Here is a 16,511-nt window from a genome sequence, read left to right as displayed (position 1 = left end):
TAGCTCTAGTGTGAAAACGGCCAATGTAAAACAATTCCCGTGTCCAGTGTTTTCAGTGATAGCAAAGGACTGTAAAGAACGACTGTCCCGTTGCCTTGTCCGGAGGCCTCATTATTCCGCGCGGCTGATGCGTTTCGGGTCACGTGGTCCCAGCGAGTTTTTTTAATCAGATACGTCACCGAAATGCCTTGACCGAGATTGCGTGGGAAGACGCCGTAGCGTCAGAGAAAAACAGGGAATTGTGACATGGAATTCACAGTTATTTATCGGCGACGTGTTTTACAAACAGTGACATCTCTGCGTGTTGCGAGTATTTCGAGGGCACGACCTCCTGAAAATCTCAAATATCAATCCCCAGCAAGAAGCCAGATTTTCGCTATGCAAAAAATTAGTGCCCCGAGAGAGCGGCGGCGGAAATGGAGCCCAGGTCTAGGTCAACACCTAAAAGCTAGGCGCTTGGCCTAACGTGCCTACGCAGTCAAAGTAGCCGGGAAATAAAAAACGCAACCATAAGTGAGTTTAGCACCTTCCTTAAAACTAACAAATCTAGGGAACAATTTCTTTTACGGTTAACTCTTTCTTACCCTACTTACCGCTAACGGTTAAAATTTTTCAATTTTTACGGCTATTGACTAAATTTTTGGCCGTTTTACGCCTATCGGTTAACCCCATTGAGACCCTCTTAATTACTCTGATATTTTAACATAAACTTTATCAAAAAACGTTTTCTTGCTTCGTGATGTTTCCGAATATTACATACTGACCCTGAATTGAAACAAAACCGGCTGCCGCAACATTTCTCTACAAATTTGACTTATGCAAATTTGTGACATTTTTCCACTGGTGGTCACGAACCTTTTTATTTTGTAAAGGCGAATCAGGAGTACCCAGATTTTTTATTTCATATTCTGTTAATATAAGAGCTGAACGTTGTCCTAGTATACATTTTGGCTAGGTATCACACATACCAAGGTGAGTTTTTTGCCTCTGAAGTCGCTCATTTTTTAGCCATTTTAAAAAGTGCGCTTGGTGGTAGTTTTTAAAAAACCGTAAAAAATTCAAAATTAAGTTTATGGTTAAAACATACCATGGATTAGAAAGAAAAGATAGAATTCTTTTAAACAAAAATATTTCTGTTTTATAGCTTTGGATCTTGCCTCGGTACAGACGCGATAAAGTAGGTCATTTTTACTCTAATTTTTGCATAATTAATTAGGTAAAAACCGCTATCTCGGCGTTTTTCCTCATTTTCTCGAAAACTACAGATTCTTGAAAGTTGAAAATATTTTTTTCGAAGATAGTTCCCCAAAGAGGTTTTTCTGACAAATTATCAGAATTTTCGATTTTTTTAGCCTGGCCAGCGATTCTCGATATTGACAGTCATGGGCTCTTAAGAACTTTGTACCCGAGTTGGCTCCTATAATCCGAGATATTTATAAGCAGTCGTTAAGGGAGGGGTATATTCGGCATTTCTCCTCAAATCATCAATTGTTAGTCGTCTTCCTAAGGTGATCCCTCCTAGGGCCATTGAAAGTGATCTAAGACCGATTTCGCTTACGTGTACATTAGTGAAGGTTATGGAGGGTTTTACTTGCATGCAGAAGACTTATACCCCTACTGGATGACAAAATCGACCATCGCCAATACGCTCGCAAGAGGCATTCGACAACAGATGCCCTTTTATACAGGCTGCAAGCTGTCTATGAAGCGGTGGATAGTGGTGAGGCTTTTGCTTGACTGTTCTTCACTGATTTCACAAAGGGATTTGATCTTATTGACCACATGACTGATGCAAGAGCTGGCCAAACTAGAAGTCTATCCTGTCCTCCTGAAATGGATCGCGCCGGGCCTTCCTGACCAACCGGTAGCAAGCAGTTAGAATCGGAGGAACTCTGTCAGATTAGCGAACTCTGACAGGAGGAGTACCCCATTGGGACAAAACTAAGTATAATCGTTTTCGCAGTTATGACGAATAAATTCTTGTGTGACTGGCACATACGCATTAAATTTGTCGACGATACCACTGCTTTGAAGATTATTCCAAGGAACTCTATGTTTGCTTAATGTCGTTGCTTCGGAAATCTATAATTTCGCGATATCTCATAACATAAAACTTACTCTTTACTATCAGCAAATTAAGAGCGTATCGATTTCAAGAGGAATTACTTGACCTTATAAGATCCTATCTGTGTGATCGACTAAATTGAGTGTAACTAGGTGCTATTACTAGAGAATCGAGTGGAAGCGGACTAAGAGAGGCTGTCCTCAGAGATTGGCCCTAGGCCAATCTCTGTAACATCCTCCAAGACGATTTGACAAATGTAATTGATTCATCTCTCTATATATATACGCGAAAACAATCTATATATAAACAACAACAATCTAATAAGAAATGCCAATAATAAAACCTCTGGTTTGTATGCTAGCAATTTTCAAAAAGGAAACCCCAGTAGATACTAAACTATGTCTTTAATACATAACAGTACAGTAAGTGATATTCCATTACACTTTCAAGGAAACACCAGCTGGCAGTCTTAGTTGTTAGGTGTCACCATAGACGACCAGTTGAATTTTAATATTCATATTAATGAAATATGTAAGAGGGCGAGTCAAAGGGTCGGAATAATGATGAGGCTTAAAAAACTCATTCCTACCAATGCTAAAATTAACTTTGTATAAATCAGCCATATTACCCTACTTAACTTATTGCCATCTGACCTGGCACCTCTGCACTGCTTGTAACAATAGAAAACTCGAACGCATGCAAGAAGGAGCATTACGTGCACTTTTTCTGAATAAGCAATGAAGCTACAAAGCTCCACTGGACAAGAGTGATCTAATAACGTTACAGAATAGAAGATTCAAGGATATTGCTATCCTTATGTATAAGGTTAAACACAAACCATGTCCCATGAAAATATCCGAGCTATTTCATATGCATTGTACACCTTAGAACTTAAGAGTAGCAGTGTTCGCCATCCGCAGATTTAAGACCAAGAAATATGACAAACACTCGCTCACTTATTTGGGACCTAAGTTGAGGAATAGACTACCGGGCGAAATTAGGACCCTACCGACCTCGGACGAGTTTTAAACATCGTATTCGGAAATGTGATTTAAAGTGCGATGGAAGATAATAATTGCACGAACTGCATTCTTTTTAACTCATAACAGAATGAAATTTTCCAGACTGGCTTTCTATTTTAGTTAGTTTTTTTAGGCCTTAAGTAACAACGAATAGTTAGTAGGCTTTTGATCAGATATTAGTTAATAACAGGTTTTCTTAATTAGGTTGTTGAGTGTCCCCAATTAGTAGAGGGGTATTACCCTCGGCTAGGCTACTTTGACACGTTCATAAAGTTCTTTTTGGTTGATTTTATTAAGCCAGCTAAGTGTAAAGAGATGTTTATTAATTTCCTTCACAATTCTAACTCCTAGCCTAACCCTATTGTAATAGGTAACAATATTATAGAACGGGTTGAAAATTACAAGATCTTAGGAGTAATAATGAACAATTAACTTAAGTGGAATAACCATGCAGATCTCATCGTCAAGAAAGCCAGCAAGAAGTTATACTCTCTTAGGATATTATGTAGGGCTGGTGTGGCCCAAGATAACATTCTTAAAGTTTATCTAAGTACAGTAAGACCTGTGGTAGAATATGATGATGGCAGGCTGATTCTAGACTATTTATCCGATGTAATCGAGCGAGTCTAAAGAAGGGCTTTGAGGAAAATTTATCCTTGAGGCTGAGTCATATACGGTGGCCTTGCAATTACCAAGTCTAAAGAAAAGAACTTGAGATATCCATGACTTTTGTGTTAAGTCTTATACATGGATAAGATGAAGTCTAAAGACCATCCTTTACACTTCTTATTGCCAAGGCCACTCATTAATCAGCCCGTGTACAATCTAAGGAAGAACGCAGACAAAATTTATTTGTTTAATGAAACTATTACCTGTAGGCCAAAGAGGACAGATCACTACTTTACATTTCGATATTTTAACTAGTATGATTAATTTTTATTGTAGTACAAATCAGTAGTACAAAGTAATTTTACTCGTTAATTCCTTTTTTTTTTTTGCTGCAAGAGAGCCCAGTAATAAACTATTTCTTATTTCTTACATTAAGTTATGCACGTGAGATAAGCGTGTTCTCAGTCACAGTGAGCTTGTCAAGCACAAAAGCTAGATTTTACGCCATTTGTCATATTTGTCCCTTCGCAACAAAGACAGACCATCCCTTATAAGTTGCAAAACTGAACGCTTTAAACGAAGCTTTTTTCCGGCGATGTGCCTTTATGCTCATGGCGTGTAATTTAGGAACTTATGGAAATTTAATGTATAACTTGATATATATTTCTAGTTTCTAGTTTTTTTTTAGCTAATTTATTGTATTATATCTTCTCATAACTGTAAGGCCCAGTCCATTTTGAACACGATGTAATTGGTTTAAATTAATTTTTTTTTATTAATATCTATATCTTTGTAAAATAATTTCGTAATTCGCTTATTTCTAAGCGCGACGATTTTATCAATAAACCAGACTTATTATTATTGTTATTATTATTGTTATTATTATTATTATTATTATTATTATTATTATTATTATTATTATTATTATTATTATTATTATTATTATCACTATTATTATTATATGACCCTATTCAGACCGACGGGGGGCCTTTTGGACCGAAACCCCGACTGCCCCCGCCATCGCTAAAAATTTGAATAACTTCAACTGGCGCCGGTTTCAGCTATGATCACCAGCCTCAGCGACTTTTCGTAGAAATAATCTGGGAACATTGTAAAGTAGTAGTCAGGAGTACGTCAACATTGACGTTTCCATGGCAATCGGGTTTAGAAAGGCATGTTTTTTTCCTATAAAAAGATTTATTCGTATTTTTGCCTATTAAATTATAGCATTAAACTTAAAGCAATATTTTATCAAATTTGTTATAACTGTTAGTGTAATCCAGACTCTTTTTGCGGCTGATTTGAATTTAAAATGATCAAGTGGTAGAGGGTCTTCAATAGGTTTTTCGGGATCCGGTATTTCCCTTATTTGAATCTCGGGATTCTGGATTTTAAAGCAAAATCCGGGGGAGATTCGGGATTGAAAGTATCGCTGGAGGTGCATGAGTCAAATGTTGCAAATGATGAGTAAATTTCTCTTTGTGATTTTGCTGGCCGTTTCTTGAGCGGCTTTGAAGTTATAGCGGGGAGGAGGAGGGGGGAATCTAGGAACCCAACCTTCCCGGTCGCCGTAAGCGAAACAAGAAACCATATCCTAAATAGAGTTAAAGGAATACCGTGGATAGCATCAAGCAATTTTAGTCGAGGCCAGGGATGCGTGTTTGTGGTGGTGGTGGGACAGGAAAATATTTATAGAAGATCGACAACGACTACGATACGGGCTTCGACCCCTCAGAGAACTGAGATGGGGTCGTAAAAATGTCAGGCCCTCTTACCGGTTTCGCGGGTCATAGAAGACACCTCACGTGTAGTTTTAAGGTATTATTGGTACAGAGAGGGTTGTGGTAATCCTTAGAAAAGGGAAAGGCATTCTAGACGTACCATGAGTTTTTAAAATGGAGTAGGGCCAAGGAGAATATGGGCAAGAGCCGTTACAGCGAAGGATAAACCCTCTTAAGTTATTCTGAGGAGTATATGCGCCTCTTAAACCTCTTTCCTCATTTTGGAGTATATCTACAGCTCATTTTGGAGGCGTGGTGGCCGAGTGATTAACACCTAGAACTTCGGATTGTAAGTCCGGGTTCAGACCTCATATTGGTGATATGCTGAAATTGCAGAATTAAACTGATAGTTCGTTGTACAAGGCCAACGTGGCCGCATGTAAAATACCCTTCTTCGTTGCTGTTTGAAATATAACAAAATTACAAAAATTAGGGCAGTAGAAAAGAAAATTCCCAAAAAAATTCCTGTAGATTTTGCCCATTACGGCTTGAAATCAATCAATAAACGTACTTGTCTTTTAAACTTCACATGAATAAGAGAGAAAGACTGGATCCGAAAGAGGAATAATCAAAATATTGAGAAATATATGATTCGATCTAAATTTTAACGAATTATTTACAAATGTGCTGGCTTCAAGTGGACAAGGCGATTGTTTCGCAAACCGAGTACCACTAATTTTCTGAAAACGGGTTTGGATTTTAGAAGCCAGTTCTAATAATAGGCGCTGCAATAAATATATGACACAGGATCAGGAGTACTCTGCCTGCGCTACCAATAGGCAATAAAGATTCTGAAAGGGTGGGTATTACGAGACAGTGTGTTCGCATATTTCCCTCTGTCCAGCTTCTTAAGCTAAAACCTCATCGAACTCACTTAAGTAAGCTCTGATGGAGCAGTCGCTGAGCGTCATTAAGATTCCCCGGCCTTATGATCTTTCTATTTTATATGTCCAAGGGAACTAATCTACCCAACAACTTACGTGGCAGTAACTTCAGAGTAGTGGAAAAATAGCGGTTCTGGCCCACTAGTCTCCACCAGCAGATTTTCCCCATACAAATCCTTCTACTTTTGAACAGTACTTACAGATGAAAATGAACTGCATCTCATTAGCTACCTACGAGTCATGTGTAGTACTGTTTTTTTTATATACAGAAACTGTCAAGTCGGTTAACAAATTAATATCATTTATTTGCAGATAGTGATAAACCGTTAAATTCATGTGAAGCTTACGGCTAGTGACAGTTTTGTAGTCTATAATATTTCAAGAAAGTGGAAATGATTTGCCCGGTGAATGTACATTGCAGTCCTGAGTAGGACTGTTGTTGACAGCGACTGACATTTTGACACAACGGCCTGATCATCATCATTTTCATGATTATTCCCAAAACATCAGTCCCTGTCAACAAAAGTCCCAATAAGGACTACAGCTGTATATATATACCATTTACTTATATGAAATGACTCCTAGACTCGAACCATTTAGGATAATATTATATTGTGTCAGGAAATACTCTTACTCTTCTGACATGGTGTTCTAAACTACTTACACTTTTTATGACCAGTGCAAAGATTCAAATCCATAATACATCAACAAAAAAAGTATGGCCACACTTTCACATAATACAAGTCTGTTAATACCGTTTTTGTGTTTCAAGTATACCTTTTTTGTAAAACCTCTTTACGAAATGAACAGATACTTTTAATAAAAGTTTTACATTGTCATCTTTGACAAAAAAAACCTTGTAAGCCTCTTTCATTAGCACACAATGATGAAGGCAATTATTTCAAGACCTTGACAGATTTAATTGTTTCTGAGGGGCTATGTCACGAGGATACTGCTGTTTTAGGTCACTTCTATGCTCAAGTCACTACTTAGCACCTTTACACAAAATGCTTGACCTGTACAGTTATGTAGAAGATACATGTATCAAGCCAATTTCGTCCACAGGGAGCACAAACCATAATATTTTTTGGTGACATTTCTGCAGTCACGGGATTAAAAGTTGAAAAAGTTGGCCCAAGTTTTTCAAGTTTCAATCCATGTCCATCCTTGTCATTTATAGCAACAGGTGACAGGAAACAGTCTCAATGCTTCAATAAAGTATCGCTGCGCTTTTCAAAAACATGCGAATTCTAAAGTTCAAAAGCCAACTGACATTTGCATTTTTCACTACCGTCAATCATCTTAGCCGATCTCTTAGGAATTGTGTGTTTCTTTGGTTCATAGGCTCATTGCTTGTGATTGTAATTATAATTGACGGCAGCAAAAAATTCAATTGTCAAGGCCGCTTTTCAACTTAAGATTTCGCACAAACAAAACTGAACCATTATTTCTGAAATTCAATTTATGCCAAGACACATTTAAGCCTCTCAAAGAGTAAAATATAGCGAAACATAGCCCTTTAAAAGCAATATAAAATGCCTTTCTGGAAAAGATGTTCACAAAGTTTAGTCATTGTTCTAAATAATTATGTGTTATTGACCAACATTAATTGGTCAAGATGGCTGGATATTGGCCAAGCTCTTTTTTGTGAGGCCAATATCCAGCTATCTTGACTGAACAAGCTTTATCGATCTATTACATAGAGGAAAAGAGAACTTTTACTTGCGGGAACAACACAGGATTCGCTTCATCTTGCCCGCTTGAGGATTCAGCCATGTAATAAATACTGATATTAAGTAGTTGGACATTTATGTGTCTTTAGCATGGAAGTAGAATTTCAAGATTAAAGTTTGCAAAACTTGACTTGCTTGACTAACCATACAGCACAGTAACTTGTGACTGATATTAAGTTCAATGATCCTGCTTGCTTTGGAAGAACTTTCTGCACCAACATCACATACCAAGGTGATCTGTTATATGAAAAAATATAAAAAAAGTGCTACTTAAGTAAAATAATGCAGGCTATAATCCTCAGGCTACCAGACAACACTTATGTCACAATTAGAATGTGTTTACAAATGAATATGTTGCTGTTAATTTTTTGTTTTTCCTTTGTTTTTGTGTATGGTAATGCATGTGGAGGAGGGGGGGGGGGGGCGTGGGTTAGATTGTGAGCAGTCTTACTTTTTCTTCAGATTTAGTGAGGGGAGGGGAGTGCACACGGGCTTGACGGACCAAGAAGAAAGAGAGACTACGCGTAGTCTTTGGGCGGGGGGTGAGAGAAAAAAAATCTCTCAGCAGTAAAATAACTTTACCAATGTAGATATTCTAATAAGAATATTTAACATAATATATTTAATGATATACAAATCATGTTAGCACATTACACTGTACATGCGCATGACATTGTATTTATTGTGTACAGTTGTGTTTCATAGTAATGCTCAGTATATTATGTTGCCTGAACACTGCGAAGTTAAGACTGTGGACCAGGGGTAAATTCATGCAGACAGAGGCTGTAAACTGTAGACTAAGAGTAAAATGCAGGCAAGGTGCAAATGCAGAATGAGAACTGCAGACTTGGGGTAAACGGTAGACCCGGCATTAAATGTACTCGCTGCCATTTTGACTTTTGAGAGACCTCACTCTTCAAATTAGCACGTTGCTTATGTAACAAACACAAGGGTTTATGTTATAATAGAGATAATATGTTTATGCTTAAATTAGAGCTGCTTTATACCCATAGTACTGTCCACAGGGAAATGTGACAAAAAAAGGGAGTACCGCAAATTATTTCAAGAGTAAAATGTTTCACAGATTTTAGTTATGTGCTGCTCAATGAAACTTCCTCATAACCACATCAGCAGGGTTTTCATTTACATTATTCTAGTAGCAGGAGAAAGGTGTAAAGTTACAGGAGAATAATTATTTTGAAAGAGGCTCTAAGTCTAAATAAAGACTAGTCACAGGCTACCAAACATTAGCTGGAAAATGGAGAATTCTCCAATCTCTGATGCCTAATGAACACCCTGCATCAGATTCTCTTAGAGAATGTGCCAGTACTTAGCTTCGACCGTGAGCTCCTTAGCCTTTTTCAGAGGGCAGTAGCATAAAAAAACATTATGTTTATCACACCATACAAACAGAGAGGATTATACTTTCTAATAACATAAGAATTTCAACCAAAGTCTGCAGTCCTCATTCTGCATTTTGCAACTAGTCTGCACTTTACTCCAAGTCTGCATGTGCAGTTTTAGCATTACACTGACCAGTTTTTTAATTCCATTTGTTGTCTGTAATTCCTGGTACCAGAAACAAAAAGCCTATTTTTCCAGGGCACAAAGGAGAAAGTTTAACCCCCTCTCAGGCTGCACATTATCATTGACATTGTACTCAGGGTCAATACCATGGGAGGTAAGGCAAAGTAACAAGGACTGTCTGGGAAGACCTGAAAAGAATGAATGTTGAAATGATGTTTTTCTCACAACTTGTAAAGCACTCACCTTGGTGGTCAGCAGATAATTGCAGTACATGTGTATTCCTGGTGTGCTAAGTATTACTGAAAACAAAATTAAACAAAATTCCCATCAAACTCTTTCGAACAAGAGTTTGATACAGTGATGTGAAACACAGCTTTTTGGAGAGTTTGATGTCCGAACGAAATCAAAATAAACCAAATTATATTGAAAAAAAAATCAAATGTGATAACTGAATCAACTTTAGGAAAGCAACACTGGCTAGGGAAATCTGATGAGTGCTGGATTCAGTAAAAATAATTATGCTGTACGATTTAGGACAATTAAGGAGGAAAGAATAATAATTGGGATAATTCCCAAGATGATTTCAACTTGCAGATTTAAAAATTTTTTTGCTTGGTACATGTAAAAAAATGCACTGACATTTTCACAGAGAATATTTATTTTTATAGAATTGACTCCAAATATGGAAATAATAAAAGAAACGAGAATTAAATCGACTTGACTGCTTTCACACTGGATCAATATATATTAACATACTTGCCATCAAGAGTTCGGAATTAGAAAGTTTGGTTTTATTCTATAATAATTTTCCTTGTGTGAGTTCCACTTTGATCGATAGCTGAACTCAAAGTTTGATTGACTTCAAAAATTGTTTGATGTTGTTGATTGCCCATGCTTCATCAGACTCTTTTATTCAAAACAGTTTGATCTAGTTTGAAAACCTTGAGCAATCAATGATATGCCCAATATTATATTTCCCACAGTAAAAATTTTTGCAAACGGAGGCGAACCAACAGAGGAAAGACATGTAAATCAATAATTTAATATTTTAAAAAAATATCATGCCTTTTTGTTTTTCTCACATGTTGTATTTGTCCCTTGGTACTGAAGTTGCAAGGGAAACTGAAAAACAAGCGATGGTCACAGTAATCAAATAACGTCTTAACTGACAACAACACATGTTGAGCTATTGATTGAGTTAAGATACACCAGTTTTACCGCGTGGGGATATGGGATATCAGATTATTACAGTTATAATGCTGATAAAAAATACCGGAGAAAGTGTCAAAGTTAGTGAAACTAAGTCTATTTTATAAAGCTGATAAACATGAGCGGCCTGAATAAACAGATGCACACTTCTTATGCTCTTCTGTTTATTACAGTCAGTTCAACACCTTTATAAATTCAAAGCAAAAATTCAATGATCCTAAACTGTCAGTAGTTAAAAACAAAGCACAACTACTGCTGAAAGTGCCTGTGTCTTGACTGACAACAACGCTATCAATTGAGTTAAGATACATCAGTTTTGCCGAGTGGGGATGTGGGATATCAGATTATTATAGTTATGATGCTGATAAAAAATAATGGAGAAAGGAGAAAGAGGGTCTGGAAGGGCAGGAGGGGTACAAATGTCAGGCCATTTGTCAGTTGTCAGTTACAGTGTACATGATTATTAATGATTAACTATGAACTTTTTTGTATATTTTTGATGCGAAATTAAGGCACATACAATGTAAATTAAACGTTAAATTTGAAAACTGATGCAATAGTACATTAATTTTTATAATTTTTGCTATTCAAGTGGCCCTCCATATCTCAAGTCTTGCGTTACTTTCCTTCACTCAAACGTTTTTGCTGTACTGAACTTCAGAATATCTGAATGTTAATATGTTGGGGATGCTTTGGCACATGCAGAGAAAATTGGGGATTCACCACTTGGGCGGTCAAAAATAATTTGCTCAGTGGTATTCATATGGACCAAAATGCATTGGATTTGAATTACCATTCCTATGTTGTGGAGGCCACATTTAATAGAAAACAGATGTATTGTGTTTTCAAGACTACCATTATATAGTTTGAAAGGGTGCCGAAAAGATGTATTGAGTGTTGCCATCCTCTGACAGCAACCTCGAAAATGAATTAACAGGTTGAAGCAACAGGTAAAGAGAATATGCCGCCCGGACACAGTTTGATTGTTTAAATGAAAAGAGGTAAACAGAATCTTGAAAGAGTATATTTTTATCTACAACTCTGTGTCTTTCAGCGTTTTTCATCGTCATTTAAAATCAACTGAATGGCCATAAACCAGTAAGCATCTTTGTTAAAAAATATGGCTTGCATGACTGCCAACCGTTTATTGTTCCTACAGTACATGTATTTTTATTTTTCTTGAGGGTTAGGTATGCTTAGCTTTGGAGGATTTTCAGAAATCACTGGGCTGCATTTGTTTTTTAAAAAAGTTTTCACAATAATGGACCATGTACAAGAAAGCCTTTCGCTTTGAAGGTTATGTTGTCTGTTTTGCCTCTGTTTATACTGCATGATTTCCTGTTGTCATCCGTCATGTGGTGGTCATCCTTTGCATTTGTTTGTAAACACTATAATATTATATATCTCTATCCACCACTAAAAGTAATATATATTTATATTGAATTCCCTGCTCCTGAAGCGCTACACAGTAAGACAGCTAATGGTGTAGGTTTTGCAGTATACTGAATTGGCCCGATTACCAGCAGCTGCCACTGTCAGGCAGACATTCAATGCAAATTTAACATAGAGGGATTTTCCCTTCAATTTAAACATGCTTGTGTAGAACTCAAGATCGTAGATTAGGATTTTTATTAGAAATTGGTGTCGTCAGTTAGCGAGAACGCAAGCTTTTGATTTCTCTTAACTTGTTTATCTAGTGGCAGTTCTGTTTAGGGAGAAATTTCCCATGGTTTCCATTATAGTTCTAGAGTAAGCAAATGTATCATGCTCTTGCGGACCCTTGCGATCATTGTGTGAACGAGACACAAAATTGAGAGACAAAAGCTCCTCCCTCAGAATTAATTTTGTCCTGGAGACCAGGGCTCGACACTAAAGGTAGCCAACTAGCCACAGACTAGTAGTAATTCAGTTTTGGCTAGTAGGTTTTCGATTTCCACTAGCCACTTTGGCTAGTAAAAGAAATGAAATTGACCGACCTTCATCTTTCTCAAGGAAGACATGTTGGAATTTCATTGTGGGCGTATCATGTTACGGGCACATGCTATTCAGCACGTATGCAAATTTAACAGTGGCACGTAAAAGGGTTCCTGAACATGTTATTATGTTGAAAGAAATATTTGACAAACAAGACAGCATTTTCTGAAAGCGCACATCGATGTTCTTTTTTGTTACAAAATTAGCAGAACAAAACATGAGCTTCCTGATAAAATCATGCACAAAATCGCTTGGAAATATAAAGGGATAACATTTCATTTAGCTGGCCATACGTGACGTGCTCGCGTGAGACGATCGCCCAGTTCACACAAACACTTTTAAAACTTATGTTGAATTTACTAGTATAGGTATTTTTGCCAAGGCATCATGATTAAGAAATTTCACGCAGAGTTTAACAGCACTGCCAATTCTTTTCAAACGTTTCTACGGCGCCTGTTTGTGAAGAAGTCTCGACAGTTTTTACAATGACCTCTTGGTGTTTCTTTTTTTTTTTTTTTTCAAGGAAGTCTCAAAGAAAAACAGAGTCCTGAAAGTCTTATAGTACGGGAAAATCGCTGGATTTTTCTTTGTGATATGTTGGCCTGAGAGATTTGATGTGAGGAAAACTCGGGGCCATTGAACAAAATATTTAAATTGAAACCAGCGCAATTCATTGAGATGATTTTGGTTTGCTGTGTTTAAACCAGTCAAGCGTGACACAAGGTGTGTGCTGAAATTTCCGCTTTGGCGGTGGAGGTCTTGCACTTGCACCTTCTCACGCGGGTCGTTTCTTTTCAGAACTATCGTCTTTGCCTTTTTTCTTTTTTAAAGCCATTGAAAAATCCTCTTATGTTATGGAATTTTGAGAAAAACAAAAGAATTTGCATCTGAAACAGCTTGACACATATTTACTTTATTTTTATTTATTGGTCATCGTGGAAATCCGACTTCCCATGGGTTATTCACCAAGATGGAAAAAAAAAAAAAATTCAAAAAAATTCAAATTGAAAATTCAGAAATTGACCAAGCCAACATCAATGCTTGGATAGTAAAAAATGTTTTTGGCTAGTAACATCTAACTTGTCACTAGCTACTAGACAAGTAAGTTGAAAAGTTAGTGTCGAGCCCTGGGAGACAGCTGACCAGATGCAACCAGGGTCTCTCTCTCTCTCTCGCTCCGCAGCGACGGGTGGGAGAAAACCCTGGGAACAAGGTTGGGCAAGAACATTTTTGAACAATGAAGGGGTTTCCAAGTTCGCTGAGATGGAGGATTATAATGACTGTTGAAGCAAAATCGACAATGGCTGAATGAAATAGCTGAAACACTCTTTCTTTTACTATACAAAGGTTTTCAGGTAGCTAAGATTAATTTTTGATTGTACAAAAACGCAAGGCCTGAGAAATCTGCCAAGGAATAAGTCAAAGAAACAAAAGATACACTGTATGTATCAGCAGAGAAACTAATTAATTGTCTTTTGAATGACACTTTTTTCACATAGTGAATATAGAGTGAATGTGGATTTTTTAAGTTGTAGAACTTCTTATCATTTGTCGTGCTATCAAAGAGAATCAAGGGCTCTATCTTATGACAAGTGCAGGCCTTTGCTCTTCCAATGAAACACTGAGAGAACTTGTCCTAGCAGATAATGGCAAAAAACAATGCAAACAGTTAATTGACACCCAAGAAGACTCAAGTTTCAACGCACAGAAAAAACCTAAGTTTCAAGGGTGTGGGTTATTGGGAACTGCTGTACAATGTAAAATCTTTGTTCTCAACATTATTCCTTGGTCAAACGCACATAATAAAATGCTGACAGTACACACAACATATTACATTAACTTAAGCCACATGTAGCATGAGGTCTTCTCGCAATCCAGTATTAAACATCACTTGTCAGTCAACGAAACATTCATAAAACAAAGAGATACATGTAAACTCATTAGCAAATCAATGATAGATTCTCTATGTGCTTCGAGTTACATACAGTGTACATAGCTTGGTTTTTCAATAAAAATGTCCATTGGAAGAGCTAACTAGTAAATTAGTCTCTCGTAAATATAAGACTTTTTGGTATAAGATTTCAGGGTCCAAAATGTTTCAATTTACAAAGTGCTGCTACTATCTCTCTTTTTAAATCTACATTGAAAGCATTTCTCCTTAGCTGATTCTCCAGTGCTCCAGTGATTCTTTAGCGCACCAGTTGTCATACGTTTAAGGTTACATGTACTTTTTTTGAACGGGCACCTAGAAATTTGCTCGGGCTCCTAACTTCTTATTTTACGACCAAAAAATTTTCTTAGGCAGCAGCCTTGATGCAATGTATTGAATGACTGTATTTTTCTGGCAAATAAATGAAATGAAACTGAAACTGAAGCTACAGTACCTAGTAACATAATTCCATGATATGAGCACAACGCACTTATCAAGTGTACTTCAAAATACTGCTGTCATAATTTGGGCTCTCATGCAACAGAATAAAAGCACTGTGTGAAAATGCAAAACTGATGTCACACAACACATCAGAGATGTAACGTCAAGTTTATGGAATTCTCCAGTGCAAGGTGTAGATTACAAATAAAACAGGAAAAAAAGAGGCTTACGCAGAAGCTCGACCAACCATTCACCATGATCTTTTTCTTGCATTTCTCTTGAAAATGTCTCTACATTTTGTCCTTAGAGCTGCCAGTTTATAATCATTTTGGCTCATTGCATTGTTTTTAATGGTAACAATGATTCTCTTATAAATGAAAAATGTTAGCACAGCAGCAGATGAAGAGGAGAAAACTTACATGAAACCTAACATTCACATTCGGATGTACCTGAATCACTTTGCTGGCGAACACCCCGCACATACCCATCCAACAATCAACTAAGCAATCACCTGAAACAAAAGCACTTTGTTTGAATGTAGCACGAAAGTACTAATTTGGGACACTATTTTTACGTCTCCAACTGGAAACGGGACCGCCATTTTACGTGGTCATCCGAGCCACGCGAAGTTCTAGCCGCTTGCACTGCAAAGGGAGTACTTTCATTTCTCAGTTATTTTAAGACCCTGAGTATTGGTCCGGCCACGGAAATCGAACCCGCGACCTCCCGTCGCACCGTGCTGAGACGACTTCACTTTGATATTCTTCGGTGACTATAACGACGAGCACATACAGTTAATTTGAAAAATGATAAAGACATAATCGTAAAAGGATTACCCTGCAAATTCCGGGGGAAAACTCATGTGTAAGAAATCGGTGACAAGCGGCGTAACTGTATACATGGCACTTGGCGATATCTTCATCGAACAATTTTAGCTCCTACGGCGTATCAAACGCGAAAATACAACCATACCTCTGGAATTTCTGCACGGCCTCCCTTTGCAAGATCATAGCAAATTTAAGAAATGGTAAACGTGCAGCGTGCAACCATGGAGTTATGGATGCACGCGGGAGGTTGCTAAGCACGAAAGAGCGTAAGAGTCGCACGAGGCGATAGCCGAGTGCGACTCTAACTTCTCAAGTGCTTAGCAAACCTCCCAAGTGCATCCATAACTCCATGGTTGCACAGCTGCAACGTTTACCATTTCTTTTATAACATAATCAAAAGAGAAAAAACATTATTTTCCATTTGCCTTCGGTTGAGTCATCGGTCCGAGTTCATGTATGGTGCCATCTGCCCGCGCGTAAACAAATCATGTTCTATGTTTTTCAAAAAC

At 37.4% G+C, this 16,511-nt stretch overlaps 1 long non-coding RNA gene across 1 annotated transcript; it reads right to left on the bottom strand.

The window, feature by feature from the left end:
- Positions 1–8,153: 8,153 nt before the first annotated feature.
- Positions 8,154–15,688, bottom strand: LOC140935800 (uncharacterized). The gene is made up of 2 exons (XR_012165262.1): positions 15,625–15,688; positions 8,154–8,331 (listed from the first exon to the last, which is right to left on the bottom strand). It is a non-coding gene; the product is annotated as an uncharacterized lncRNA (long non-coding RNA).
- Positions 15,689–16,511: the final 823 nt, after the last annotated feature.

This window comes from Porites lutea, chromosome 1 (assembly GCF_958299795.1).
Source record: "Porites lutea chromosome 1, jaPorLute2.1, whole genome shotgun sequence".
Taxonomy (NCBI): Eukaryota; Metazoa; Cnidaria; class Anthozoa; order Scleractinia; family Poritidae; genus Porites; species Porites lutea.
The sequence above is the reverse complement of the archived record's forward strand: the minus strand, read 5'-3'. Positions and strand labels throughout refer to the sequence as shown.